Here is a 6,222-nt window from a genome sequence, read left to right as displayed (position 1 = left end):
CATGGACACAACCATCTGATAGGGCAGCTCTCCTGTGCAGATCTAGACTTATATTATGTAACGGGTGTCGTTGCATGAAGGAGGATCGGACCAAAACGCAGCGTAGTAAGTGTTCATGATATTTATTAAATCAACAAACACTCGAACAAAATAAACAAAGTGAGAAACGAAACCGGAACAGTCCTGTCAGGTGCAGAACACTAAACAGAAAACAACTACCCACAAAACACAGGTGGGAAAAAGCTGCCTAAGTATGATTCTCAATCAGAGACAACGCTAGACAGCTGCCTCTGATTGAGAACCACACCCGGCCAAACACAAAGAAATACAAAACATAGAAAATGAACAAAGAATGCCCACCCAAATCACACCCTGACCAAACCAAAATAGAGACATAAAAAGCTCTCTACGGTCAGGGCGTGACACATTATTCATTTCCTTGCCAATGCAACTCACTATAAGCAACAACAACAAAAACCAGCCAACTTCCATTCTCAATCACTGAGTATGTATGATTAACAAGGTTAATTAAATGGCCTCTGCGGGTTGATTTTAAAATCTCCCAGTGGATTGACACAAGTTCAGATGTGGATAGCAGACTATGTTACACCCTGGAGACTATCTAGGATATTTTTTTTTACTCAAGTGATTTTAGAATAAGGGTGCAACGCAAACGTTTTTGGAAAATTCAAGGGGTCTGAGCACAAGTTCATGTTTGTTAATGTCTTTTCATATCACCCCATGGGGCAAGGAGTTTAACCAGTCACCTCAAGGGGCATGGAGTGTAACCAGTCACCTCAAGGTGCATGGAGTTTAACCAGTCACCTCAAGGGGCATGGAGTTTAACCAGTCACCTCAAGGTGCATGGAGTTTAACCAGTCACCTCAAGGGGCATGGAGTTTAACCAGTCACCTCAAGGGGTATGGAGTTTAACCAGTCACCTCAAGGGGCATGGAGTTTAACCAGTCACCTCAAGGTGCATGGAGTTTAACCAGTCACCTCAAGGGGCATGGAGTTTAACCAGTCACCTCAAGGGGCATGGAGTTTAACCAGTCACCTCAAGGGGTATGGAGTTTAACCAGTCACCTCAAGGTGCATGGAGTTTAACCAGTCACCTCAAGGGGCATGGAGTTTAACCAGTCACCTCAAGGGGTATGGAGTTTAACCAGTCACCTCAAGGGGCATGGAGTTTAACCAGTCACCTCAAGGGGTATGGAGTTTAACCAGTCACCTCAAGGGGCATGGAGTTTAACCAGTCACCTCAAGGGGCATGGAGTTTAACCAGTCACCTCAAGGGGCATGAAGTTTAACCAGTCACCTCAAGGGGCATGGAGTTTAACCAGTCACCTCAAGGTGCATGGAGTTTAACCAGTGTCGTGTCTTTGGCATCATTAAACTGAAGATGAATCTTTATCAAAAATTCTCTGTAATTATTTTTACGTGATTAAACTACTTAATCATGTAACTTTAATTAACTAGGAAGTCGGGGCACCAAGGAAAATATTCAGATTACAAAGTTATAATTTTCCTAATATAACTTTCAGATATTTTAATATCTGATTACTTAGTCTTCTGATTAATGAATTCTTCTTTACCTCACGTTAGTCTCATTCCAAACGTCGTAAATTGTTGGTTATCTGCACGAACCCAGTCTTCACTATGAGTCATCCATACATCAATTGTCTTAAAATCATTTATTTACTAACTAAGTACTCACAGAAATGCATAACAAACAAACAAGATATGGTTACAAAGAAATGATTGGGGGATGTGCCCTAATGGGCTAAACCGGTATGGCGGCTTGTTAGACAGAGTGATAATTTTAACAATTGAAATGCTAATCCTTTGCACATGAACACTCACTCATTCTGGAACAATTGCAATCAATATATATATTTACGCTCAGTGTGTTGTCGGGATCTCTGTTGAAAAGTTTGTTTCTGTTGGAGAGTCTGTCCACCCTCTCTCAGTCGTGGTTAGAATGGATAGTTCAGAGTGACATTCATGTCGTTATAGGATAGATGTTTCGGCGGTTGTCGGTCTTCGCGTTCAATGATACCGAATTCCTAGCTGCAGACTAGTAATTAATATCAAAGACTTGTTCTTATTCTGTCGGTATCGATAGTCTAAGAGTTTAAATGATTCAGCCATCTATTCAAACCTTAGCTTATACTTAGGTTTATGGTATTTACTCAAACCTTGGCCCTCTCGTGGTAAGCTGGTCTGCAACCTTTAGCCATCTCGTAATTGAGGTAAGCTCGGTCTCCTCTCAAACCTTGGCCTTCTCGTTATCGAGGTAAGCCGGTCTGGTGATAGAAAACCCGGGTGGGGATTTTATTCGGAAGAGCAGAAAAGGGCCTGTCCCAGGACGCCAGACCATAACTGTGCTCATGGGCGGTCCTCTGATTTAGTTAAACTCCAAAGGGAATTGGAGTTTCCTTCATTAAACAGTACATAATCACATTACACAATTTCACAAACAGTATCATCCTCTCTCATTCATCATATACAACAATTAGATGTAAGCCTCATATCTGAGGCTATTGTATAAACAGCGTTATGGTAATGTGGCCGTATTGTCTCTCATGAGTTTCACAAAATTGTACCAAACGGACCAGTTCGTAGCTGGATTCTTCATTATCTTTTATACCTTCTCCAGAACATAAATGTAATTTGGCTCTCCAGTTCTGTGAGGTGGAAGAAATTCCTTTGTTCTCTCTATGAAACTCACTCTCTCTCTATACTGTGGCCATGAGGAGATCATCTCCTCCAGGAATTTACGTCCTGAGGTCGCAGCGGCCTGAGTGTAACAGACATAGAGAGGGAGGGGGATGGTGCTCACTGTACCCAAAGAGGGCAACATCATGACACCAGTCACCTCAAGGTGCATGGAGTTTAACCAGTCACCTCAAGGGGCACGGAGTTTAACCAGTCACCTCAAGGGGCACGGAGTTTAACCAGTCACCTCAAGGTGTATGGAGTTTAACCAGTCACCTCAAGGGGCACGGAGTTTAACCAGTCACCTCAAGGGGCACAGAGTTTAACCAGTCACCTCAAGGTGCATGGAGTTTAACCAGTCAACTCAAGGTGTATGGAGTTTAACCAGTCACCTCAAGGGGCACGGAGTTTAACCAGTCACCTCAAGGGGCACGGAGTTTAACCAGTCACCTCAAGGTGCACGGAGTTTAACCAGTCACCTCAAGGGGCACGGAGTTTAACCAGTCACCTCAAGGGGCACGGAGTTTAACCAGTCACCTCAAGGTGCATGGAGTTTAACCAGTCACCTCAAGGTGCATGGAGTTTAACCAGTCACCTCAAGGGGCACGGAGTTTAACCAGTCACCTCAAGGTGCATGGAGTTTAACCAGTCACCTCAAGGGGCACGGAGTTTAACCAGTCACCTCAAGGGGCACGGAGTTTAACCAGTCACCTCAAGGGGCACGGAGTTTAACCAGTCACCTCAAGGGGCACGGAGTTTAACCAGTCACCTCAAGGGGCACGGAGTTTAACCAGTCACCTCAAGGGGCACGGAGTTTAACCAGTCACCTCAAGGAGCACGGAGTTTAACCAGTCACCTCAAGGGGCACGGAGTTTAACCAGTCACCTCAAGGGGCACGGAGTTTAACCAGTCACCTCAAGGGGCACGGAGTTTAACCAGTCACCTCAAGGAGCACGGAGTTTAACCAGTCACCTCAAGGGGCACGGAGTTTAACCAGTCACCTCAAGGGGCACGGAGTTTAACCAGTCACCTCAAGGTGCATGGAGTTTAACCAGTCACCTCAAGGGGCACGGAGTTTAACCAGTCACCTCAAGGGGCACGGAGTTTAACCAGTCACCTCAAGGGGCACGGAGTTTAACCAGTCACCTCAAGGGGCACGGAGTTTAACCAGTCACCTCAAGGAGCACTGAGTTTAACCAGTCACCTCAAGGGGCACGGAGTTTAACCAGTCACCTCAAGGGGCACGGAGTTTAACCAGTCACCTCAAGGGGCACGGAGTTTAACCAGTCACCTCAAGGAGCACGGAGTTTAACCAGTCACCTCAAGGGGCACGGAGTTTAACCAGTCACCTCAAGGGGCACGGAGTTTAACCAGTCACCTCAAGGGGCACGGAGTTTAACCAGTCACCTCAAGGAGCACGGAGTTTAACCAGTCACCTCAAGGGGGACATAGTTTAACCAGTCACCTCATGGTGCACAGAGTTTAACCAGTCACCTCAAGGGGCACGGAGTTTAACCAGTCACCTCAAGGGGCACGGAGTTTAACCAGTCACCTCAAGGGGCACGGAGTTTAACCAGTCACCTGGTTAAATGGAGCATGGATTATATGTGCATTTAAATGGTTAAATGGGGCATGGAGTTTAAATTCCAGTTCTACTGTATGTAGCTACACTGAGTATACCAAACATTAGGATCATCTTCCTAATATTGAGTTGCACCCCCTTTTGCCCTCAGAACAGCCTCAATTAATCAGGGCATGGACTCTACAAGGTGTCGAAAGTGTTCCACAGGGATGCTGGCCCATGTTAACTCCAATACTTCCCACAGTTGTGTAAAGTTGGTTGGATGTCCTTTGGGTGGTTAACCATTCTTGATACACACGGGAAACTGTTGAGCGTGAAAAACCCAGCAGCGTTGCAGTTCTTGACACAAGCCGGTGCACCTGGCAGCTTTTAACATACCCCGTTCAAAGGCACTTAAATATTTTGTCTTACCCATTCACCATCTGAATGCATACATACACAATCCATGTCTCAAGGCTTAAACATCCTTCTTTAACCTGTCTGCTCCTCTTCATCTACACTGATTGAAGTGGATTTAACAAGTGACATCAATAAGGGATCATAGCGTTCACCTGGATTCACCTGGTCAGTCTATGTCATGGAAAGAGCAGGTGTTCTTAATGTTTTGTATATTCAATGTATGTGTGCCTTTGTGAGTGAAGACATTCATTTGAATGCATGAGTATGTGTGTGTGACGTGCGAGTGTGCCTGCATGTGTGTGTGCGTGAGCGTACATGCCTGTGTGCCTGTTTAGCATATTCCTCAATAATAAATCATAGTCAGTGTATTCCCTCAGGTGTTTTGGTGCTCATTTAGACTCCCAGTGACCATCCACAGCAATCTGTTACGTGCCTGCCCCCCCCCCCCCCCCCCCCCTCTCTCTCTCTCTCTCTCTCTCTCTCTCTCTCTCTCTCTCCCCCAGTATAATAGCCCAGCTAGCCAACCACAACTCACATGATAACCCAGCAAATAACCATCTTTCCAAGGTGCAGTTGCTGTGCAGCTGTTGTCTAGTCTGTTGCACATGTAAGTGTGTTTAGGATAAACAACTGTAATAAAACAAATGGGGGAATGCACATGGTGCTGTTCCCAGACAAAACAAGGTGTCTACATTCTAGACAAAATACTGGTCTATTTGCTCTTTGATGTAGTTATTGTAGCCTATTGGAGTGACTAGGATAATGAGCACGGATGCGTATCATGGTAGCTGAGAGTTTTAGAATGAGAAAAATAGATGCTCTTTGATGTAGTTATTGTAGCCTATAGAAGTGACTAGGATAATGAGGATTGATTTGTATCATGGTAGCTGAGAGATTTAGAATGAGAAAAATAGATGCTCTTTGAAGAGCTTTATACCCCCACACAGTCAACACTCTCAGCGTTTACCATGAATATGATCTCCGTTAACAGTGGGGAAATTCTGTTTAAAGCTAGAATCTTTAAACAATAACAAAGCATCCTCCCCACCCCTGTTCTCTAAAAAGCTAAGGGCAGGTGTTGGAGAAACGTACCCATTCTTACATTCATAGACAGAGCTATGGATGCAATGACTGACAATTCATGATACCAGATGTTTTGAGGCTATACAGTGTTTGTTTACATTTCTGTTGTATACAAACATTGGAGAAAACAAGCTTATATTTTGGGTTCTGATGGGGTATGACAGTTGAACTAAGTTCATGAGACATTTACAAGTTATATTCTTCAAGAATCAATAGGTAAATATCATAAATTATAAGTCAAAAAATGTATGTCGCAACTAAGGATTCTCGCTGGCGCATTGTTGGTATTTCAGTGCGCAGCACTAGAACACTTTGAATGAAGCCCAAATACAGCGCATACTGTACTGAAGGTTTTGTGTGGAATTGATGATCTAACTTGTGATTGTCAGTTGGAGGGCTTTGGTGGACATTAAGAACCAAACATGTCCCAGATATACAAC

The sequence above is a fragment of the Salvelinus fontinalis genome, chromosome 12, assembly GCF_029448725.1.
Source record: "Salvelinus fontinalis isolate EN_2023a chromosome 12, ASM2944872v1, whole genome shotgun sequence".
Lineage (NCBI taxonomy): Eukaryota > Metazoa > Chordata > Actinopteri > Salmoniformes > Salmonidae > Salvelinus > Salvelinus fontinalis.
This window is presented reverse-complemented; position numbering follows the sequence as displayed.